At 36.3% G+C, this 26,613-nt stretch overlaps 1 pseudogene; it reads left to right on the forward strand.

Annotated features, from left to right (window-relative positions):
- Nucleotides 1-8,993: 8,993 nt before the first annotated feature.
- LOC127210112 (uncharacterized) overlaps nucleotides 8,994-26,613 on the forward strand; it is a 188,863-nt pseudogene continuing 171,243 nt past the window's right edge.

Below are 26,613 nucleotides of genomic sequence, written 5' to 3' on the forward strand. Positions count from 1 at the left end.
GAGGATACAAGGGATGGGATAACAATTGAGATGTAATATGAAAAAATTAACAAAATATATTTTAAAAAATTTTCTAAGACTTAGAGCCTCTCCCCCCTTTTTAAAATAAAAGACGATGACTAAGTAGCCTCATTATTATTTTAATAGTTTTTTGAGATACGAACCTGATATGTAGCTAACACTGGTCTTCAACTTTTGATTCCTGTCTCTGGGATTACAGCTGTTCCTTTGTGCTGCTCTTGTAGCCTTATTTTTCAATAAGGAAGTTTCCTTTTTAAATACATATGTATTATATTATATTGTTGCATTTTATATTTTCTTTTTTTAAATTAGTTTACTTATTCCTTTTACATCTCAGTTGTAACCTCTCCATCTTCTTCTGACAGACTCACCCTCCCTCACTCTTCACCTATCTCCTTCCCCTGTTCCTCAGGGAACGGGAGTGCCCCCCCCCCCCCCGCCAGAACCTAAGCAGGCAAGCTCATCCAGTCCCATCAGGACCGAGGAAATCCTCTTCTCCTGTGGCCTGGTGAAGCAGGTGCACCAAGGAGAGGTCATCAAAAAGCCAGCAACAGATTCTTTGTCAAAGATAGCTCCCTAAGCCCTTATCAGGGGACCCACATGAAGCCGGAGCTGCCCAGTGACTAATTACTGTTAATGCACGAAAAAATAAAACTTTTAAGATTGATAACAATGACCTACATGAGGATATTTTAGTTTGCTTTATAGTTCCATAAGCAAGATATATAGAATATGCTTACAGAGATAAACCTTTGTGATGAAGGGAGCTTCTCTTATCTTTTGCTTGAGGGCTGAAGAGATGGCTCACAACCAAATAATACTATTTTTTCCTAAACAAAATATTAAATATGTTTCAATTATATAAGAGTAAGAGATAAAAACTTGTCCCCGTGTATGTGTCACTTGTGTTCTCATGGTGTCCAGTCCTGGCAAGTGTCAGGATACCTACTTGCCTGTGTCTTTCAAACTGAATTTATAAAAATAGTTCAACCTTTAAATGTCTGAGGCTGACAAAATTTCCTGGAATATTAAGTATACATACAGCTAAGTAGTATATGGAATATTTTTAGGGCCTATGAAGATTTTTATATCTGTATAATTTTCATATAAGCTGGGCATGCAAATAATACCTTTCAGAGAGAATGCATATGTGAATGACTACACAGTTTTATGTGTGGCAAAAATCATAAGTCAAATTCCTTACTGATGAAGCCGTTTCTCTACTTGACAACTGTTGAAGACATCTGAAAAACCCCATGAATATTAAGGCACTGTTCACCAGCACATTTGGCACTTAGAAGTCAGGCAAATAGAACTCATGAAATATGAAAGGAGTGTGCCATGTCGCTTTGTGGAAAATATTGCCATTAAGATGATGTACGGAGAAATTCACACCTTCATCTGCTGGGAGTACTCAACAGTATTTTCAATCAACTGTATTGATTGATACTTGCTTTGATAGCGTTGCCACTGGTTTATGCTTTCCTTTTCTTCCAGATTTAAGTGGTCCCAAAGCTAAGGTTATGTGAGAGACTAATGTTATTTTTGTATTTATCTTTTAAACACAGAACTATGCCTTTCCTGGTATTGTAATCATTAATATATTACCCTTTATACCAGCTACCAGTAATAAGACAGGTGTATTTTTTTTAATTTAATTAATTTATTCAGATTATATCTCAATTGTTATTCCATCACTTGTATCCTCTTGTTCCCTCCTCCCTCCCGCTTTCACCTTATTCCCCTTCCCTAGGTCTATGACTGAGGGGGACCTCCTCCCCCACTTCATGGTCATAGGCTATCAAGTCTCATCTTGGTAGCCTGCGTATTCTTTCTCTGAGTGCCACCAGGTCTCCCCACTAAGGGAAAATGGTCAAATATGGGGCACCAGAGTTCATGTCAGAGTCAGTTCCCGCTCTCCACACAGTTGTGGAGAATGTCCTGTCCATTGGCTAGATCTGAGAAGAGGTTCAGGGCTTATGCTTGTACTGTCCTTGGTTGCTGCGGAAGTTTGAGCAGACGCCCTTGGACCCTGATCAACCTGTCATGATGTTCTTCTTGTAGGTTTTTAGGACTCTCTGGGTCCTTCTATTTCCCCATTCTTCTGTATTTCTCTCACCAGGATCTCAATAGGATATCCTCACATCTATTCCAATCTCCTGATAAGTGAAGACTTTTATGGGACATGCCTTTTGGGCCAGTGCCAATTATAAGTGAGTGTATACCATGTGAGCCTTTCTACTTCTGGGTTAACTCACTCATTTTTAATTCCATCCATTTTCCCACAAATTTCATGATTTCCTCGTTCTTAATAGCTGAGTAGTATTCCATGGTGTACATATACCACAGTTCCTTTATCCATTTTTCAACTGAGGGACATTTGTTTCCAGGTTTTGGCTATTATAAATAAGGCTGCTAAGAACCGAGTTGAGGATATGTTCTTGTTGTGTGGTGGAGCATCTTCTGTGTATATTCCAAAGAGTAGAATAGCTGTGTCTTGAGGAAACTCTATTCCCAATGTTCCTGAAAAAGCGCCAGATAGATTTCCAAAGTGATTGTACAAGTTTGCATTCTCAACAGCAATGAAGGAGTGCTCCTCTTTCTCCATATCCTTGCCAGCATGTGGTGTCACTTGAGTTTTTGGGACAGGTGTATTCTTATGCACATGCTCTATTGAAAGATTTCTATTGCACCTTGGGCTCTGAAAATCCAGGTTTCTTATTAATGTTACCTTATAATGCTAGTGTCAGGAACTATTGGTCCGGCTTAGTGACACGGTGCATTTGTTAATTATTCTTTTTTTTTTTTTTAATTTATTTATTCTTGTTACATCACAATGTTTATCCCATCCCTTGTATCCTCCCATTCTTCCCTCCCTCCCATTTTCCCCTTATTCCCCTCCCCTATGACTCTTCCTGTGGGGGATTACCTCCCCCTGTATATGCTCATAGGGTATCAAGTCTCTTCTTGGTAACCTGCTGTCCTTCCTCTGAGTGCCACCAGGTCTCCCCCTCCAGGGGACATGGTCAAATGCGAGGCACCAGAGTACGTGAGAAAGTCATATCCCACTCTCCACTCAACTGTGGAGAATGTTCTGGCCATTGGCTAGATCTGGGTAGAGGTTTAAAGTGTACCGCCTGTATTGTCCTTGGCTGGTGCCTTAGTATGAGCGGGACCCCTGGGCCCAAATCTGCCTATCATAATGCTCTACTTGTAGGTTTCTAGGACCCTCTGGATCCTTCTACTTTGCTATTCTCCCATGCTTCTCTCATCTAAAGTCCCAATAGGATGTCCTCCCCTCTGTCCCAGTTTCCTGGTAACTGAAGGCTTTCGTGGGACATGCCCCTTGGGCTGGTATGCAGATATAAGTGAGTATATACCATTTGAGTCTTTCTGCTTCTGGGTTAACTCACTCATTATGATCATTTCTAGTTCAATCCATTTGTCCACAAATTTCGGGAATTCCTTATTTTTAATAGCTGAGTACTATTCCATAGTGTATATGTACCACAGTTTCTTTATCCATTCTTCTACTGAGGGACACTTAGGCTGTTTCCATGTTCTGGCTGTTAGAATAAGGCTGCTATGAACATGGTTGAGCAAATTTTCTTGTTGTGTGCTGAAGCATCTTCTGGGTATATTCCAAGGAGTGGAATAGCTGGGTCTTGAGGAAGCCCTATTCCCATTTTTCTTAGATAGCACAAGATAGATTTCCAAAGTGGCTGTACTAGTTTGCATTCCCACCAGCAATGAAGGAGTGTTCCTCTCTCCTCACATCCTCGCCAGCATGTGGTGCTGCTTGAATTTTTTATCTTAGCCATTCTGATGGGTGTAAGATGGAATCTCAGAGTTGTTTTGATTTGCATTTCCCTGATGACTAAGGAGGTTGATCATTTCTTTAAGTGTTTCTCAGCCATTTGTTAACTATTCTTGAAAGCTTGACTTTCACTTAACATACAAAATCTTACATCCCAACCTTTAAGAGCAAAGCAATTCATTTCTCTTCTCTTTAGTTTATGGTACTTTGAAATATCAAATACAGAATTCTTATTCTAAAAGACAAATGCAAATACCACATTTAAAAATTTAACATTTTGAGAATGTGGAAAATTATACTGCCTATTAATAATTACATTATTATAACTATTTGATACTATTTACCTTAGCATTTCTTTTCTAAAATATTCTATAACATTTTAAAATATACGATGTGAAGCAAAATTATTGTATGTATGTATGTATGTATGTATTTTATTTATTTTTGGCTTTTAGAGACAGAGATTCTCTGTGTAGCCTTGGCCATCCTGGACTTGCTTTGTAGACCAGGCTGCCTGCAACAGACAGTGATCCAACTGACTCACCTCCCCCTGAGTGCTGTGATTAAAAGCATGTGCCACCACACCCAGCTAATTATTTTCCTTTTAATTCAAAGAAAATGTTACCTCTGCTGCATCAAGAGATATAGAAGATATGAAGTATCATTTTCTCTAACTCTCCTGTTGTGTTCTGTAGTACAGCTACCCCTTCTTGTTTCAACTAAGGCATCAGAATTACAGAAAACATACACTCCTTTCTTAATCAGTGGTTCTTAACCTGTGGATTGAGACCCATTTTGAAGTTGAACTACCTTTTCACATGGGTCGCCTAAGAACCTTGGAAAACACTTATATTTACATTATAACCCATAACAGTAGCAAAATCACCGTTATTCCATAGCAATGAAAATAATTATATGCTTGGGGGTCACCAAAGCATAAGGAACAATAATAAAGCATAACATCTTTAGGGAGGTCAAGAACTACTGTTCTAAATGGACTCAGTAGGCTATACATTTGTGTAAAATTATAAACACAGAGAAATATATATTAAATATCAATAGTAACTAAAAAAGAAGAGGTTATATATTTAGGAGCGAGAAAGTGAGGGTAAGACACAGGAGGTTTCAAGTAAATAAATTTAAGAATAGCAAATAAATATTTTGCTTGAAGTAAATTTTTAGAATTCAGTGTTCTTATTCCATTATTAAATGGAAGCAGAGAAATTATATATAGAGAGAGTTATCATGTATGATTTTCAGCAGTAAACTCACTGTTTCCATCCCTATGCAGGGCAGGCTCATGTGTGTGGTGACATTGCATGTTACTACACATCTCCAAAGTACACACAGAGATAGAAATTCACTATCTCTGCCTCTCTCTTCTTCCCCTGGCCCCTCGCTCTCTAACTCATATACCCATAAAATTTTCATTAAAATATATGTCATTAAATTATAGTTGATTTGCTTTTTTGTGTTATTAAAGCAACAATTCAGTATAATTCATCACTACATACTTTTTGTATTTTGTTTTGTTTTGCCTTTTTGTTTGTTTGGTGGTTTTTTTTCCCCCAAGACAGGGTTTTTCTGAGCAATGTTGGCTGTACTAAAATTTGTTCCGTAAATTAGGTTGGTCTCAGGGATCTGCCTGCCTCTGCCTTCTGATTAAAGGCGTTCATCATCGCCACCTGCCTCATGATTGCATTCTAAATATACACTCTTATATCCATAAATAAATGGAGATCTTACTTTCATCAAAGAAGCTTCTCATAGCAGCAGGCAGAGATAGTTAGGGAAAGCCACAACTTGTCAAAATACAAAGTTTAACTGGCCATAGGTTGCCTGACCAAAGTTATTAAATCTAGAGCCGACTCCCTCTGCAAGCTCTGGAAATATTTTGGAAAAGGACATTAAAAGTGTGCAAGAACCAGAAGATCAGAGCAAATACTGTTTGATCAGTTGTGCCTTCTAAAGAAATAGATATAATTGGTGAGGGTGTAGGGAGGAGCTGTGGCAAGAAATATGATCAAGATATGTTGCAGAAAGTTCCAAAAGATTCAGTAAAAATATTATAATAATGAGAATCAAATACATGGTCAACTCTTCAGATTGTGGAAAAGCACTTTAAGATCTGTTTTAGTTCTTGGCATAGAGAAGAAATTCAAGGATGTGACCTTATGTAATGTTTCATTTTGTCTGCCTTCCATAAATATACAAGGAAACACAAGACCTCAAGAATAAATCTGTTATGCAGAACAGTGTCTCTTTATGATAAAATATCCTAATTAAGTTCTCAGAAATCTATCAAAAATTGTTTCAGCATCAGTATTGGGTCTTATAGACAAAATAATTTTGTGTTTTCAGCCAATAATTTAGTTTCCTCCCCTGCTGATAGAGCTGTTAGGCCTAGTCTTGTATAAGTAAAATAAAAAAATGTGTACTTGGCTCAAAGTAATCGTACAGTATATTTCTGTATTTTGGTTACCTTAATCATCACTTAAACATAAAATTAATAAACTAATATCTGAAGAAAATGAGAGTGATTGTGAGCATGTGTATCCACACTTCTATCTGAAGTAGATTGTATTTCCTGTATTTACTATTGATAACATATGAATCAATATTTAAATTATTCCAATTTGCTGAAAAATTCAATTGTGAGGTTTTCAAATGTTATGTTAGAGACAAAAGCAGGTATGTTTGCTCAACGCTATAATGTGATGAGAGTTAAGTTAGCCTTCTGTTTATGCCTGAAAAGCACCTAAGAAAAGGCTTTAACAATACAAATAAGCTCAGGAATTTTTTAAATTGAATGTCTGTTTACTCCACATTTCCGATCAATGACACCGTTCTCCTTAGAGGATGGCTATCTCTTTTAATATAGATTGTTCTGCATTGCTTAATAGAATTCATCTGTCTCCTTGCCTTTATTTCCCTAAAATAGGAAAAATGAATCACTTATAAATTGTTTTTAATTCATTATGAACAGTGCTTTGAATAAGTTTACTCACTTATTGACAATCATGGCCCCTGTATGAGAGTTTTGCTTTTTACTTAGACATTTTAATGAACAAAGCGGTTATCCTCTATATTTTTTATGTTTAAGCAAATATGACTGAGAAGTTTGAAATAAGATTCTCAATGGTAGCTGTGGTATGTGTGTGTGTGTGTGTGTGTGTGTGTGTGTGTGTGTGTGTGTGTGTGTGTGCTCCTGTATGTACATATATTACGTATATTTCTATGGCTGAACATGTGGAGGCAAGAGGTCCATGTCAGGTATTTTTCTTGGAGTGATGTTTTTGTGCACTGTATGAAGATTATCCTTATATTATTCAAATAATGAATGCTGATGTCTGTGCTGATGCAGAACTGATTACAGGCCAGACTCTGGTATTCAGTAATATGAAGCATCTCTTGCTTTAGTATTTTGTAAACATTGCTATCGCTTTCAGATTGGTTAAATAAAAAATTGAACAGCCAATAGTTGGGCAGAAGAGTAAAAGGTGGGACTTCTGAGGTGGGAGAAAGTTTCTCAGGTGGGAGCAGAGAGGAAGGAGGCACATAAATGGAGAAGCAGTTGACAGAGGAGAGACCAAGATGGCAGGTAACAGGCTGTGGGGTGGAATGTAAGCCAGGTACCTATTGTGAGGTCAGAATCGCTAAGCGTCTTCCCAGCTATAGTGCCCTAAACTTATAATAAAAACAAGGTCTCCCTGTCATTAGTCAGAGCCAGGGTGGGCATGGAAGGCCATTGGATTATATATTTTAATACATTGCTCTCTGTTTTCATAAGATTGCATCTGGCTTTGAACTAACACTGCCTTAGATGCTCTGTGGTTAAGCAGTGTACAGATGAAAAAGATGACAATATGCCCCCAAAATATGTAATAATTTAGCTCTGTTACTGTCATTAAGAAACTCTATATAAGTTTTCAGATAAAATAAGTCAGATAAAATAAGGCCTCAATTTATATCCAATAATAATTATCAACCTGTCATTATATATATATGTGTGTGTGTGTGTATGACTTCTTTACATGGTTATATAATCTATATTAGCATGTAAATTATATAAAATATCATATATTCATGAATATTAGTATTTACATAAACATGAATATGTTTATTATACTAACTAATATATTTACATTAATATATTATATTTTATGTAAAAATTATATTTTGCTTGGTGATATAGTTATACTTAATTTACATGGTAATATATGATACAAAATATATATATAAGCATGCAACAAATCCTTCAGCAGGTATGGTCCAAAGTTATATATTTAGAAATGTGTATATCTTTATACATATATATGTGTATATATGTGTGAAACAATAATTACATTACAAGAGGCCATGAATTTGAGAGAGAAGAAGGACGATCGATGCAAAAAGATTGAGGGAGAAAGATGAGTGATGAAATGAGGTAATTATATTATCACTTAACTATATACTAAAAATAATAAAATATTTCTACTTGTTATCACGGAACTTCATTTCCTTGAGATGAAACAGGAACCATACTTCAAGGAAATGAGGTTCATCTTCACACAGAGGCAGGAGATTTAGAGACCAAAGAACGTGTCTCCCTATTAAAGACAAGAGATGGCAATGTGAAGATTGTTAAAGAAAGACAGGCACTCTCCCAGTTACAGCTCCTTTAATACTTCACTCCTACATGGGCGTGTATAGCAAAGTGCTAACAGAGTCAGTACACTGACATCCAAGATATCAGTGATCTCCAACCTTCTGTGCTATAAATAACACCTTCTATGTCTGCTTTGCTAAGCATCAGTAACAAATTGGGCACTTTCAAAAAAAACTAATTTTAAGTTAAAGTTTTATTCTCTCAGTTGATCTAAACACACTTCAACTGTTTAAATAGTTGTATGTTTCTATCAATGGGTCAATGTAGATGCAGATCAGTTGAATCTGCCTGTTTTAAAGTAAAAAAAAAAAATTGTAAACTTCTGACATGTCATGTTTGACATATATCAGTAACAGACCTAGAAAGTAATGATGGCATTAAACTATTTAAATTGAAATTATACAGAATATCTGCTGTTTTGAAGATATAAGAGAAGATTTTAAAAAATCACAAAATCCCTCAGTTTAAAAATCCTAACATAAAGTATATAATTGCAAGTGTAATATGATTCATGAGAAACAGTTTAGGAGAAAGGAACATGGCCCATTTGGTGAAGTGTTGGCCACTGTAAAAGGACAGCTGCATTGGTAAGTGCTTAGAATCCCAGAGCTGGGAAACAGAGACTGTAAGTTCACTGAAGGTCATGGACCATCCATTTTCATAAATCAGTGAGTTCCTTGAAACAGCCTGAAGAAGTCATTGAAGAAGAAAGTAGCTGTCTACTCCCCCATGCACACCATAAATAACTTAGATATAATATTCTGAATGAGCAATTGACTTGATACATGCTTTGTTCTTTATTTTTTTTTTAACAATTTTATTGTTAAACAATTTTTGCATATACATTTATATTATTACACATATATACAATAAACTACCTACAGCAAGAAGAACCATGACACAATGGGGAATTATATATATATCTTACATTCATAGTGTTTTGGATATTTGTATTTGGCAGCCTTGAATAAAATATCTTTCCTATCTTGGTGAGCCTAAAATTCTGAATGTAAATCAATATCTATTGTATCTCATCATTATCAACTTAAAACTTCTATCTAGACCTAAAGTATCTTAAACAGAAAACAAAACAAAACAAAAAAACCTTAATTGTAAAGCTAAACTATCTGGTCTTTGAACCCATCAGAGACTTGAGAAGAATAAAATTAATTATCTGAGAATACAGGAAGTGCAGGTTAGCAGCTTCCCAAACAGGAAGATGACAGAGACAGTTTGCGGCCTGAACAGTCACCCAAAATTCTCTATAGGGTTGAAGCATCGTCTTCAGCCTTCTGGCCTAATATATCTGACAGATTTATTGTGAGGCAGGAACTATTGAGGACTTGCTTACCCTGTCTTGGTGGAGTTTGACTATCAGCATTCATGTTCCAGACTTAGGTCAGATATTAGTGGAGGAGGTCTCCCCTTTCTGAAGATCAGGACAGGAAGAGGGAGGGGATGAGGGAGGGAGTGTGGGATTGGGAGACAGTGAAGGAGGGGACTACATCAGGGATGTAAAGAATTCAAACTGCAGAACAAGCAGGTGACTTATATTGCTAATCCCGCTACATGGGAATAGCTCTGGGACTGGCTGAGACATATGCACAGCCAATGCTTCTTGTTGGTTACAGAGTCCCTATGACTTATTATTAGATGCCATATTTCTACGGCATAAATGAAGATTTACAGATGTCTTTCTTCTGCTCATACAAAGAGCAAAGAACCAGACTTTATCGTTCTGTGCATCCCCAACATCTCATACATTTATAACTTTGGGAATGTATAATGCTTGCAAGAAAATTTCTGAACAAAAGACGCAGTTACGGACACTGGATCAGACCTGGCAGGATTCATTCCTTTCAGCATGCTGGATGCTGACATCCTGTGTCCTTCACGTTCCATCACCAGGTGCTTCAGTTGCTGCTCCTCATCAGAACAGGACAGCTTCAATGAAAACTTCCAATCCCAATTGGTCCAGAATTTCAGACTGTCCTACACAGGACTCTAATTAAGCCTGGAATTTCTCAACATTCAGAAACTAGACCACAAATGCTATTGCTAGCTTATTTAACCATTTTCCCCAATTTTATTTGGGCCCCTGCAGAAGTATTATTTGTCCTAGATCCATAATCAAAACAAACAAACAAAAAACTTCAGAAAGTCCCATTGTGTCTTTAATTTTGAATATACAAGTTTACTGAAGGCTGAGAATTTAGATTCTCTACATTATATTTTAATGCAATCCAAAATTAAAGCTAACAATTTCTCCATTTATCTTGTTTTATTCTGAGTACTTTGGATTGTGTTACAGATCTGATCTTATTCTCGTCCAGAAAGAAAGAATTTAACAGGTGACTAAGTGACTTTTTTTTAAACCAAAATTTCCCAAAATTTTGAATAACTTCCTGAAACCTCTAAAAATAGTTTTATGAACATGAAAAACAAGAGAAGCCGACTCACTTATTTGAGACAGTTCTGCTGCAATTCTACCTGAATTATATCTCTGTTGCCCAATTAAAAAGCTAATATACTTGGGGCTGGAGAGATGGCTCAGTGGTTAAGAGCACTGCCCGCTCTTCCAAAGGTCCTGAGTTTAATTCCCAGCAACCACAAGTTGGCTCACAACCATCTATAATAAGATCTGATGCCCTCTTCTGGCCTACAGATGTACATGCAGACAGAACACTGTATACATGATAATAAAGAAATCTTTTTTTAAAAAAAGCTAATATACTCAAGCAATATGTAGCTGTTGGGGAACTAAGTTCTTATTGGCTGTCTTAGCATAGTGAATTCAATCTGACAGAAGCTCCAAACAAAACCGTGTCAAATTGCATATTGAAAGTAAGATTAAAACAGATTCTGCATGCTGGATGAGCACTCAGGTGCTCCATGTTTTCTTATGACAGAGTAGCTTGTAATGAGCCTGTTCACCTTTTTTTTTTTTTTCCTATCTCTTACTTTTTCCTTCTGAAAAGTCAACAGTAGCTCCAGGCAGTCACCTGGGGTGATTAATGACAGAGGCAGTGGCCTCTGCTTTGCAATGTTGTACTGTTACCACAAGTTTTCAAGGTCATTATTTCCTTACGAAAAGTTCAAAGGAAGTTAAATATGCATAAAACATGACCCACTTTTGTAATAGAGGCCACACATGGTTGATGGCAACCCATTTTAATGAAAAGAAAGACAAAGACAAGACATGATCACCATAAATACCTGCCGTGTGATTCTACTACAGATGATTTTAATGACAGAGGGAAATTAGCCAATGTTGTATAGGTGTCCCTTACTTTGGATGTCTATAAAAGTCTGACATCTCTTGACCTATATAAATGAAGTACACTCATGTGAGATGCACTAAAGAAAGTCAAGCTGGCCCATCCCTTCCGTGCCTTCTTTTCCTGAATCAGATTTGTCACAGTCAAGCGTATTGGACGAGGAATAATTTTTCTGGGTAAGGATGAAGGGCTTTGTTTCACCTTTTAGTTTATAACCCACCATTGAGGGTAGTCAGGTAGGGACTCAAGACAGGAACCCGCTGTCAGGAGCTGACACAGAGGCTACTGGAGGGTTGATTCTAAGATTCAGAGAAGCAGGAAGTGTGCCAGGGGTCAGAGTCTCCTGACAATGCACGGAAGCTATATCCATAACTTCTCAACCACACGGCTGCCTAAACAAGAACCTGACAGTCCCAATTACCAGTTAGACATGCTAATGTGTTAAAGGGCCACTTCATTGGAGCCTGTCCCTAGACAAAGGATTGCCATTTTTTTTTTCTTATTGACCTTTTGTAAAGAGAAAGTTGACGAATTCTTTCAAAGAGGAAACAAACAAACAAACATCAAAGCTCAAACTTTTTAGCTAAGACCGAAATGAAGAAAAGCAGGGAAAGAAGGAAAGACGGAGAAAGGGGGCCAAAGTAAAAAAGGAAATGAAGGGTAAAATGGGTGGGAGATAACCCCGTGCGCGCTCTGCGCTATAGAGACACTGAATTGTTTGAATTCCGCTTGCTTTATCCTATAGTCTACATATTAGTGATCTCAGGATACTTCAACATCCGTTCATATCATCACAGCTTATAACGCACCCCTGTTGCAAAAGTTGCTGGAAATGGGAAAAAGGATTGATACTAATCATTCCGAGGTCGATGTGATGGCAAATCTTGGTTATTTACTTACCTGCACCTGGTATCTACTCTACATAACCAAGCTGCTGGGCACACTTGGGAAGGATTTTCTTGATCAGAGTATTTGTAGCCTAACACCTACTCTAAAGGAGGGCAATAGTGTCTGCTGTCAGGCCAGGCACAAGGCCACTTTGTTCCTTGCGTTTGCTCTTACTTGCCGGTGAGCTTCTTCTAGCCGGTGGTTGATGGTCTCTTCTCAGGTACTACAAGTAACTTCATCAGGAGGCCTCTTTAGACTGAAGAGCAAAAGCTTATAGGAGTGCTTCAGGACTGAAGGGAAAAGCCGGAGCTGATACAACATCCAGTCTTATGAAAGAACAATTACAGGATTTCCCACCTTTCTTATGTGACTACAGCATTGTTGGACAAGACAGACCATATCCTCTAAGACAAAGTAATAAATACCCTATCAATATATATTCTTTCTATGAGTTCTGTTACTTTAGAGAACCTTAACTAAAATAAAGTTTCTTAAAATATACATAAAATTAAATAGAAGTTTCCTTAATATTTACAAAAGTGAAATATTTTTCTTTTGCCTTGTACTAAAATTAGAGAGATGGTTTATCTGTGTTTATAGTTCTTCTTTAATGATGATATTATATTTAAAATATGTTGTCAGTTTGTCTTAATCTATTTCTACTTGTGTTGAGCTATTAATGTTATAAATAGAGTAACTTAGGTACCATAGTATACAATGTCTTCAATAGAACAAAATATATTAAGCATGTAAATGAAACTATTCAAACAAAAATAGATAACAAAGGATAGCTCTTGTTAAAAATATTTTAAGAAAATGTTTCCTATGCATCATAAATAGTACTATAACATTCTCAATTGCAAAATGTATCTTAAGTGCTTTCATAAACCAATAAGCTCAAATGGAAACCCAGAGGAAGAAGAAACCAAAATAAATTGTCTATTAGAAAACAGATGTCCTGCAAATGTTGTCACTTACTATAGTCACAAACCTAAGTGAAGTGGGATTAATTATTTTGAATGGTGGATAAATATACCCATTATGATTTGTATATTATATTATATATTGATGTATGTAAGTATAACAAACAAATGTAAGCATATAATGTGATTGGAAAATCAAGTTCTTTGAAAGTTGTTTCTGATCATTGTGCCTAATCAATCAGAAAGCACTGATACTTCAAAGAACAGAGTGCTGCATGCAAATTTATATTCCATTGTAGAAATTCAGGATGTCTTATGCTTTTATAAAAAAGATAGTATTACTCAATAATTTATTAAAATATAAATATTGGTGCCATATTTTAATTCCAGCAGTGGGAAACAGAGACAGGGGCATAATTGTGAATGCAAAGACATAATGTTTTACATAGTGAGTGTCAGGGCAGCCAAGACTATATAGAGAGATCTGTCTTTTAAAAAAAAGCAAAATAATGAAAATAACATAAAAACAAATAAATATATCTTTGAAAGAAGGAAACAGTTTCAAGAAACAGTATCAAAGGTAAAATAAAAACATTTTCATCTCTGGGATTAACTGTTTTCTTTTGATTTTGTAAACTCTTGTCTTCATATTATTTTTTAAAAAATCTATGAATTAGATGCCTGTTTGTCTGGGTCACAAGAAGAGATAAAATTGGCAATGTTGAATTTTTCTCATCTGAACTGTACTGGAAGTAATCAGGGGTTAGTGAGATGTTATCATCCAAGAAATAAAGCTCCCTTTAATTATTTCAGAAGAGACAAGTGAGAGGCGGAAAGAAAGAGAGAGAGCAATGTAAGATTTCACACCTGATCGTAGAAAGTTGGGTGGTTGTACATAAAATGTTGACTTCATTTCTGTAAAGAAATTTAAGGTCAGTGAGTGTACCTTAAAAGGTCTGATGATTTCAAATGCCTCAATGACACTCATATAGAGTCATAAAAATGAGGAGGGGTGGTAAGGTGGTTTATGAGATAATGACCTTTGCTAATCAAACTGATTTGTTATTATGGCTTAGATATGAAGTTTCCTGCCACAAAGCTCAGATATTAGAGCCAGTTCTTGCATTGCCAGTGACACAAGCAGTGCTTAGAGAAAAAGCTTAGACCGTACAACTTTGCTTTCATTTCTGGTTCAACCCTTTGACGGACTTAAGATTAGACTAGAGTTGAGGTGGAACTCTTAAAGGAGGGTCCTGGTTGGAGGATATAAATGTCTGTGACTTTGAAGATTATTTTATAGCCTGTGGATTTGGCTTAGTGGATAAAACTCTTGCTTCTTGTTGTGTGTGACCGCAGGCCTGCAATTTCTGTGCTCTAGAGGCAGAGGCAAGGGATCCTGGTGCAGCCTATTTAGCTGACTCAGTGACCTCTGGATTGGTGTGAGAGATCTTGTATATTTCCATAAGATGAGGAACATTTTGAGTAAGAAAGCAATGTAAACCTCTTGCTTCCATGCATACATGTGCACACAGACCACACACACACACACACACACACACACACACACACACACACACACACACACACACCACACCACTACCACCACCACCACCACACACAGAATTAGAAGGAAAGAAAAAACAACAAGAAAGTGATTTCTTACATTTGGCCTATTGCTCAGACTTCCTCTTTTCTGCTTCCTGGGGATAATTTAAACACCACTGGTCTTTTATGCCCCTTCTTCCATAAAATAGCTGAATCAGCCAATTATGGACATAAACCTCACAAACTATCAAATAAAATTGCGGCTTCTGTGTTTAGATTGTTTATGGCAGGAATTTTGTCACTCTAACCCAAATCGAATGATCCAATGGTTATTTCTAGTTATGCCCTTATAGCTGTACAACAATGTCTGACTTTGCAAGGCATACTCAGTAGGCAGCCTTGGCTTAACATAGAGGGGCTTGGGATCCCAAGTACTCTAAGCAAAGGAGTGTTTTCCCTATGGAGCTTCACTGACAAAATGGGTAAGACCTTGTAGGATAACAAAAAATATGAGATACTATTTTTTTTTTTTAATTACAAAATTTCTAAACTGAACAGTCATGAAAGCCTGCTACTCAGGAACTGCTACAGATGAGTGGACTCCTGAGTAATCTAAGAAATGGATTTTTAAATAATTTCCCCAGATGTATCTTAGTTGAAATTCTGCCTCCTTTCCTGAATTGTTTACCTTTCCTTCTTTCTAATATTTCTGCTTAGATGGCAGTATAGTGTTACTGTACCATTTAAGTCCCACAAAGGGAACACTGCTACATAGCAGCCAAAAGGATGGAATCTATATCTGTGTGGAGACATGCTATTTTCTCTGCTCTTAAGAATTCATCCAGTTGGGCCAGCCAATCACCAAGCCAGGAAACCATATCTCAGGAAAGCAGGTCCATCCTAATTCTTGGTAAAATGATGGGTGGAGGGGCCAAGGGAAGGCAGTAGTAATCTTTTCTTGTGAGGTGTGCTTGTTCCTTATAGGAGTCTTTCCCTGAGTGCAGTGTCTTACACAGAAATAGGTGTGCCACATGGTAAAGCTGCTTTTTCTGAATTGTTTCCTTTCTTCCCTTCTTTCTGTGTTTTTTTCTAACTATACTTTCTTTGAACATTTTGGGCTTATACTTCGGGCTTTATTTTTTTCAAGCTCCTCTCTTTGTCCTAATGCTTCATACTCTTTCTCTAAGCAGTTGACAGCTTTGCTGCCCTATGCTTTTTATTTCAAACTCTTGTAAACATGTCCTCAAACTTCTGTGTGAGCCTGTTCTTAACTCTTTTAATCACTGAGACTAAGAGCCTCGGAAGAAATCTTCATTATCCGTACTTCTACTTACCTCATATGTTTATTATATGGAATAAAATTTTCCATTTATGGGACAGGCGTGGTAAGGAATGCCTTTAATACCAGCCCTAGAGAGGCTAAGGGAGGTGGATCTCTGTGAGTTGCAGCCAGCCTGGTCTAGAATGTGAATCCAAACCAGCCAGAGCTCTGTTATACAGAGAAACCCTGTCTCAGAAAACAAAAACAAAAACAAAAATCTCCACTCTTATTATTTATTCTGTAGACATTTGAATTTTTAACAAGGAGCCAGGCACTGGGTTGTGATTCCATAATGTATTAGAAATTATTGTTCTGATCTTAAAAGGATCAATTAAAAAATTATTTACTCTCTGAAAAATTACTCCCTCAATTCCCTTGTCAGCCTAATGCTGAATTCCAAGATCATGTTTCATCTGTGTTGAAAGCTACTACTAGGCATTTAAATGTATCGTTTCACAAGCACAGATCTCATCTTTTCAACTATAACTTAATAGAGTGAGATATTGATAGTGTTTCCACTTCCTCAAATGTCATACTGTATGGCTTTTCTTTAAAGTTTATTTACAAACAGAACAGGCTGGTGGTTCAACAGATATTCAGAATGATTGATTCAATGTCTCTATTTAATTTAGAAATTGTATTGCAAGGTAGAGTATTTTCACGGACGAGAAATAGTGACTAACATCAGATGCATCTCTAGCCTTACGTTGTGTATATATGTGTATTATACATGCATAGTACAACAAAAAATACATTTTTGCAATTAGAACATAATTCAGATCTGTGAAATAAGGATGTACACTTGAATAAAATCTATTTTCCTGCAGTTCACTTCTATTCTACCTTCCTCTACTGCATGAACTAACAAGAAGTATTCAAAAGTACTAGACAAACTAGTTATCCTTTACCACGTTGACATAGCATGTTAACAACTATTTATATAGTCTTGGCAGCATTTGGGTGATAGGCAGAAGTCTACAGTTTAGTGAACGTCCTTGCTAAAAACAAAAACAAGACAAAAACAAAAAACAGGAATCTCGTGCTCACACTATCCATCATCTAACTTTAGCTGTCTCAAGTGGCAGCTGTTGTTTTTATTTGTGTGTAAAATACCTGACTTCTTCTGTAATAAAGAAGCTAAGGATCCCACTGCTGTCTTTCCAGGAAAAGGGAGCAATAAAAGTGCTGTTCTGTAAACTCCACGCTTTCTAGTTAATAAAACACACGATGTAAGAAGTAAGAGCAGTGGAGTTGATCCGGTCTACAGGGCCCTCTAAAACAAGACAGGATGTACTGTCTCCTTAATCGCTTGACTGGTTTGTGTAGCATCCAGGATGAAAAAGTAATCCAACCATATTTCTAGTCTTTAACTCTGCCACATGCATGAATTGATGACGCAGAGTTATGTCCTCATTGTCGTGTGGAATTCCGCAATCTACGGGACATCTCTAGTTGTGAAATAACAAAGACCTTCTATGATTATTTAACTTTTTATTCGAACCCCAGATAAAAATTGAAGCTCACCAATGTGACTGATAAACTATTAACATTCGCAAAGGTTTTGTTTTAAGATTTATTTATTTTATTTATTGCATATGAGTGCTTTATCTGCAGAAGGGGGTATAAGATTACATTATAGATGGTTATGAGCCACCATGTGGTTGCTGGGAATTGAACTCTGGACCTCTGGAAGAGCAGGTGGTGCCCTTAATCACTGAGCCATCTCTCTAGCCTCATTGTGAAGGTTTTGAAAGAAATCATTGTAAAATAAAAGAAAACAGGAAATGAACAAATATGCCACAAAACTCATCTACTCATTTATTATCTCTTTGGAATTTATAACAATTTATGTAACAATTGAAGTGATGCTTTCTTTATTTTCTTGGAAAAAAAGGTTTGTTAAATAAATAAAAAACATGTGCAAGAATTCAGACTTATTTAACATATACAAAGCAAGCATTACCATTCACCAAAGAGCCTGAAACAAATGTTAATTGCCTTGGTAGGATAGAGGGGAAAGAGTTAAAATACTTTGATACCTAAGTTATACTCAAGAGTTTAGAAATATTTACCTGGTGCCATATCATAAGTTAGTTCATGTCTGTCATAGCACACCATGCACTCAGCTTGACAGTATGACTGTTTTCTGTAAGTTTAATTTTGTTTCAATTTACAACTTAAATGCTTTGGATCCATTATAAAAGGTGGAGCACCACTTGTAGTGTCCCTGCATGTTTGTGTATATGTGTGCCTCAGTGTGTGCATCTAAAGCACATTTTAAGGTATCAAATGAAAACCCATCAGAATTCTTTTCCACATCAATAGATGATAATGCATCATAAAATGAAAATACTCTGCACTACAAAGTCTGATCTCATGAACACATAGACAAGAACAATTAAGAACTGTCTAGACATAGCTGAACCAAAAAAAAAAGAAAAAAAAAAAAAAAAAAAAGAGAGAGAGAGAGAAAAGAAACTTTTAGTTCAGTGTAAGGAAATGGCAAGATTCCAAAGCTCCGGGATTTGAAAGAAATCTAATAAAAAGATCAGAGTTACAACTTGACCTTATTTTATTAAAAAGCCACTCTCTCTGATCCACCTGTGAAAGGGGGTTTAATTTAATTTCAGAATAGAAAAAGGAGAGATATCTTAAAATGATCAAAGGCACGCTAGATGGACCATGCGTTCATTAAGAATATTTAATAGACTACATGTAAATGCCCAGAATAGAGGTTTTATAAGGTCAATGTTCACTGAAATTTTAATTGAATAATTAGTCTAAATTCTAAAGTGGGTATTAAAATGATGATCTTTTAAAACAGAATTACTGAAGGCACTCAATGATTTTTTAATTAGGTAGTTAATTAATTATATTTTCAATTTTAAATTGTAGGTTACAGTAAATTTAACTAGACTATGTGTTCATTGTATATGATACTAGGTACCACACCTTAAAGCTTATGCTATAATTATTCTATTCCTGTTTTTATTGTCATCTTTAGTGACAGTGTGTATGATTTACATGACTCAGTTCTCCTTTTCCTGATTAAATGCTGGACAGCCAAATCAAGTATATGTTCCCATATTTCAGTTATATACTATCATGTTCTTATATAACACAGAGCTTTTAATTTAACAAATTTTAGAAAAGCATAAAGTTTATTTTTATTATTCTTATTATTAATGAGAACTGTGTTCTATGTGTATATTATGAAAATAGTTTAATGCAACTTATAATGGTTGATATCAATGAGTTAATTATATGTCCTCAGAGTCTCTGTGGGTGCTCTTATCTTCAGACTAACAGACACAAAATGTGACTGCATTTAAGGAATCGAAAATAACCACAGTGGACATGTTTTAATCTTCACCATTAGGAAATGAAAGATTTTCCTTAGTAAAAAATTTTGCACATAGATGAGTTTTCCCAAAAGCTGAATGTTATGACTTTAAAAAATAACTTTAACGTTTATAACATTAAATGGATATTTAAATAATATATTTCATCCATTTTCTTGCTTTTTCAACCAAGAATATTGAACATGATTTAAACTTTTCTCGATGACTGTAGGTCAAAAATGAATGCAAATTAATTTAACCTAAATTAAGTGCTGGGGTGTCTAGAATTGCCGATGATGTCAAGAACTTAATTATGCATCTGTCTGAAAATTAAGAATAATTGTTGCACCATGGTTAGAAATTGGGGACACAGAATATTTTCTTAGAGGCATTACTTTTATACAATTGCCACCAACAGTGATGCCTGTCACACCTTACAGGAATGGCTATGAAGGTAACATTCTTTAATTGCCCTAATACGTTGATGACTCACAAAGGTCAGACTATAGAAACATTTTTCAGAGATGCTCTGAGTAGGACTACATCCCTTAAGATTGACATACTCACATTGCATGGATTAAAGGTATAAGCAGAGGCAGAATGCATTCTGTTGATATATTGTTGAATTTATGTTCTAGAAAGCTTCTGGGTCCTCAGCAATTACAAGTGGAAAAACAAAATTCTCTCTACATATAAAGACAAGTACTAAACTGTTTGGGAATTTATGAAACTAAATCTTCATATTTCAGAAAGAGTTACAAGAATAAAAGGTACACCATTAGCATTGTTGCAATTATAATAGCCTTTTGAGATTAAAGCACTCACTTATTCTTTTGGAAAGAGTTCAAATGAAATACTAGATTTATATTGTTACATTCATTTCTCCCTTCCGTATTAATTACAGGTAAAAGCATACATATCATGATTCCTAAAACTTTACTTGTTGATTTTCACTAAATTCTAAGACTGAACTTAGATTTTGTTCACAGTTGTAGAAGGTTAAGCCCACTACCACACATAAGTGCATGGTGCACATGAATCATATGTAACATGAGATACATAATGAAGGGATATGTTGAGTGAGGTGTGTATATGTGTCATCATTTTATAAATTATATTAGCTCATTTAGTACTGTAATGCTTTGTTTGAAATTTATTTATATTTTAATATTCAACAGCAGTAGCCAAAGATATACCTCAAAAGTATTTTTAAGGAGATATTTCTTGAAATACTTCCTAAGAGAAGAAATTCATCTCAAATATTAATACCAATAATTGTATTGTTTGTTTTGTTTTTAGAGAGGGTTTATCTGTGTCATGGAGGCTGTCCTAGGACTTATTCTGTAGACCAAGCTGGCCTAGAACTCCAAAATTTGCCTGCTTCTGCTTCATGAGTGCTGAGATTAGAGGTGTACGCCACTGCCATCTGCATGGACATCAGAAGAAAATGGCTCAGAGAATCAACTAACCATGCCTCATAGGGGCTCACAGAGATGGAACACACAATCAGGGAGCCTGCATGGTTCTGATGTAGGCCCTGTGCTTAAGTTACGGTTGTGTAGTTCGGTATTTTTGTGAGACTCCTAACAGTGTGAGGCGGTCTGGCTTTGACTCCTTTGCCTGCCTTTGGGACCCTTTTTCTCCTAATGGGTTACCTTGTTCAGCTTTAATATGAGGTGAGGTGCCTAGTCTTATTGTAACTTGATATAGCGTGGTTGGATGATTTTCCTGGGAGGTCTGCCCTTTCCTGAAGAGAAAAAAGGGAGTATGTCAGTAGGAGAGGGCTGGGGGGGGGGGGGGTGGGTTGGAAGGAGAAGAGGGAGAGTAAATTGTGATCAGGATGTAATATATAAGATAAGAATAAAATTTAAAAATATTAATATTGAATGAAGATGCTATTTGCAGTTGGAATTTTTTTAATTTTAATTTTGTTAATTTATTCAGATTACAGCTCAATTGTTATCCCATCACTTGCTTCTTCCCATTTCTCCCTCCCTCCCACTTTCACCCTATTCCCCTCCCCTAGGTCTGTGACCGAGGGGGACCTCCTCCCCCAGTATATGGTCATAGGCTATCAAGTCTCATCTTGGTAGCCTGCTTATTTTATGACATACTAATTAATTCTCTGGCCAGTGTCGGCTCCTGTTTCTCCATTCTTTGCATCTTCCATGGTTCCTGGTGCTTTGCACTGCAAAGTGAGGGAGTTGTTTTGGTCCTTGACAATGTGGAGTGGAACAGCAAGTGGGCCTGCCTTCATGTTTGTGCCTTGAGTCCCTTGCTACCCTGACTTGCCCAAGGATAAACTGTTACCTGGATTTGGAAAATGAAGCAAACCTTTTCCTCTCCAAAGCTGCCTTCTGCCAGGGCATTTGCCACATCAACAGGACTGAAAGTAGAACAAGCCATGTCAAACTCTCAAGAATGAAGAATGTCGAATTATTCTCATGCCATTTACCGGAAACACATTTAAAGTGCTGTTATTAACTTTATCTCTGCCAACAATTCATTTTTTTCTTGTCCTGAAAAAAAATATCTCTACTTGTGCTTTCCTGTTCTAATTATTTTGGTTTTTTTTAAATTTATTTAATTTTTTTATATTACAACTCAATTGTTATCCCATCACTTGTATCCTCTCTCCCTCCCTTCCTCCCTCCCGTTTCACTCTATTCCCCTCCCTACATCTAAGACCGAGGGGGATCTCCTCCTCCACTATATAGTCATAAGCTATCAAGTCTCATCTTTGTAGCCTGCTTATATATTTTGAAAACAAAAGATCAAAATGTAAGTTTGCCTAAAATTATCTGTGAAGTCAAATACCATCCCTAATAATGGTCTGAAGTTAGGAACAAACATTTATCTTGATACCAGATAATAAATCATTTTGAATGTGGTGATACTAATACTTTAATTAGGCCTCAAAGTGCACCCACTTATTATTGTGACTTGCAGCTGGGCAGACTATTATTTTTATCCCATCAACTCTGGTAGAAGCACAAAAAGAAATAAGAAGTTGTTAAATTCTATTCAATTCTTCAGAATACTGGTAGTCATTGCCCTCACATGCCAGAAATTGACCAGCAATTCGTATAAGAATAAATATATGAATATAAGTATATTGTACACGCATTCATGTATGTCTGTGTATGTGTGCAGTTTCTTATGAAAATCTGAATAAGAGAAAATTTAGCTTTCTTCATAAACACATCAATATCATGGAAATGAAAACATTCACATAAACCCAAAACTGGAGATATTGCTGAAGGCTTGTGGTACTGTGTGGAGGATATTAGCTAAAGATATATATTTTTAAGAACTAAATTCACGACTCAAAGAAGTGAAGAAATTAAATAATCAAACTAAAATCTCAAACAATTATCTGTAAAAGAAAATTGGGTTAAAGTTGTATATTATTTTGAGGAAACAATAACTTTTGAACATAGGAAGTGTTAAGGAAGAAAACTTTCCTGGACCAAGGCATGGAGAATATTAAAAAATGTCTAATTGTTCCTATAAGAGACTGTAAACGAGTAAGTTATGCCATCATGACTTGGAATGACATTTAACCCTTTACATGGTTAAAATTTTACAAAATATTGTAACTATCAAGTTATCATATTTACAACAGAGTTGGGGCACATTTCAAAAAACTATATTCCTTTCCTTTGAAAAAGTCTTAGAGAAGTTGATAATGTCCCGAGGAAACCAAATCTTCATAGATGTGTATAATGATTCAACCTGCGCACAATTTCCAATATTATTTGCAGTCAAGGGCTTTTAAAGAAAATTTTGGAAAGCTCTAGTTTGCATAGTTACTTTGGAAGAGAATTCCTGTGTATACATGTGTAGTGTGGATATGTATTTGCTCATGTGTTGTGGTGTACGTGCTTGTGGACATGTGTATGGAGACCAGAGTTTGATGTCAGTGTCTAATTTTTTGGATATAAGTTTCTCACTGAACCTGTAATGTGTCAGTGGTTGGCCTAGCTGGACAGGATGCCCCACAGACTCCCTTGTTCCAGCTCAATCTAGCCATTCCTAGCAAAACTAGGGTTACAGATGCACACCACCATGGGGAGTTTTTAGATGGGTACTGGTGATGCAAGAATAAACTCATGGCCGGGCGTGGTGGCGCACGCCTTTAATCCCAGCACTCGGGAGGCAGAGGCAGGCGGATTCCTGTGAGTTCAAGGCCAGCCTGGTCTACAAAGTGAGTCCAGGATGGCCAAGGCTACACAGAGAAACCCTGTCTCGAAAAAACCAAAAAAAAAAAAAAAAAAAAAAAAAAAAAAAAAAAAAAAAAAAAAGAATAAACTCATGGCTTTGTGGTGACTACTTTACCCACTGAGCTATCTTCTCAGGCCCATTTGGACATATTTTGTACAAAGTTCCAAGAGACAAGGAGTACAGACTAATCGTCAAGACAGTGTTATCCATAAGGGGAAGTTCTCAGTCTTCCACTTCTTGCTGCATATATCCCTTTCTGCAATCTCACAAGATCTCTGAAGCACTGATTGCTGAGGCAGCAAGAGTATTGAATGCAGCTTCAAATACCAAAGTCGGAGAAAGCTGCTTAATGATGTTTAAGTTTGAAATTAAAAAATAAACAAGCTAACCATTGTGTGCCTATTCTTGGATGTTACTGAGAGGTTGCCTCCAGTTTCCTACATCTCTCCTCTTCAGTAAGCCATGTACTGTTGGTGGTCGCCATCATATAAATAAGAACATTTAATGCATCGCAGATAACTCACAGGGAATGAGCATTTGTGAAAAGTATGGACAGGATTTTCACTCTTAGGTGGGATCATGGCAGAGAGGCACTCCACATTCTGAGAAGTTCAGCTTTCCTACAATCCCACCTTCCTCATATTTACGAACATGTTTTATCGGTAAATTTTATTTCTATGTGAACAGGGAGATGTTATCAAAAGAGAGATCATTTTTTCATATTATCAGGCTTCATAGTCATAAATATTTCATAATTAGTCATATTGTTAAACTTCGATCTCATTTTATCATTCATTGATTAAGGAATCAATAATATTTTTGATCTATTGGTCTCTAGGGGGTGTATTGACAACTCTAAATGCTTGTGTTAGTTATCTGATTTTTATTTGAAACAAATTCTCTTGTATCACAAGCTACTCTGTGTCTTGCTATGTAACCAAGGATGACCTTAAATGTCTTATCATATTGTCTTTACTTCCTAAATGATGGTATTACAGACCCGTGGCAGCTAAGTTTTTCACTGTTGTGATTAAACCTACAGTTGCATACATGCTAACTGAGAAGTCTGTTAACTGAGCTATATAACCAACAGCATTTTTCATGTATCTTTCTGAGGCTGTTTACATCCATCTTCTGTATTCCTTAGAGCTACAATAAGTACCAGACCCACCACGACTCAAAGAAGCCTTGAAAAAGTCTTCTTTCTCACCATGCTCCATAAGCAGTTATATTGTTTGCAAATACACTGTACCATATATTAACATTATCAATTTGTCAAGTTATTATGAATTAGAAAGTATTACTTGAGTACTCATATATAAAATTAAGACCTATAGTTTCCTTCTTAAAACTACAAAACCATTGAGCACAATAAAAGAGGGCCTAATCACAGTTCCTAAACAGTTTTCAGTGTTCTCAGAAACTGGCATGTGGTATCAGATATGTAAGAGCCAGTAAATGGAAAAGAAAGTTAATATAAATGTCAGAAATGGGAGTGAGGGCTTCATGATTTATATTAGCAGGGGGATGAGTGCTCCAGCTTTTTGCCAAATACAGGAAACAAAATTAAACAACCAATGTTCTCAGTTAAATGTAACACTATATCTAGTAAACAAATAGCGTGTGTCCAGAGAACAAATACACAACCAACTTATTTTCTTATGGCTAAGGAAATTATACTCACTGGACCATAATCTAATAAGGTAAAACAAATATTAGCCTTCACATGCTTGTCTCCTCAGTCTCCAGAAATAGGACATGTTTGCTGGAAACTTGCTCTCTTTTCCTGTGAAATATAGTCTTTATTTAAGTATGTATACTTACGCTCATCTTTTTAAATAGATGTTACATTTTTCTCCCACAGGCAACTAGAGAGGTTATATGGTGTTAGTCATGAAAAAAACCTTTGCTTCCACCCAACCACTGGATTTTTAAACTTTGTATGATAAAAAGAGATTGCACTGTAATGTTAGTAACAATACTTTATTTCTTTTTCACATTATATAATGTGCAAATGTGTTTGAAATATTAATAAGCATGAGGGGTTTCAGGAATGAAAATATGACTTTAGACAAAAACAAGAGCTAGATTCTAGAAGTTTAAGTTTAAATTTCCTTGTGCTTACAGTGTAGTCTCAAAGAATACAATTTTCTAACAGTGGGAGTAGGGACTGTCTCTGACTCTGGTGCCTGCCTTTGGATCTCTTTCCCCTAGCTGGACTGCCTTGTCAGGCTTCATTGGGTGTGGGTAAGTTTAGTCCTGCTGCAAATTTAGGTACCAATGAGGGTTGGTACCATTCTCTGCGAATGGGGAGAGGGAAATAAGAATGGGTCTGGATGAGAGGAGAGAGGGCGCTGGGATCAGACTATAGAGTGATTACATGGATAAAGAAGGGAAAAAAAGAATACAATTTAGTTTTCCTTTGCGCAAGGTCTTTGGGAGGTATGATGTTATAACTAAGCTGTCCTAGAAGCTAGTGCAAAGACAAAGGTGGGCACAACAATAGACGTTTGAGCGAATCATTGAACACCAGACTCTAGAGCATTGCTTGTAAATATGAACTGATATTGCTGTCTCCCTTTCAGGGCTTCATGACCCACATTA

The sequence above is a fragment of the Acomys russatus genome, chromosome 27 (assembly GCF_903995435.1).
Source record: "Acomys russatus chromosome 27, mAcoRus1.1, whole genome shotgun sequence".
Lineage (NCBI taxonomy): Eukaryota > Metazoa > Chordata > Mammalia > Rodentia > Muridae > Acomys > Acomys russatus.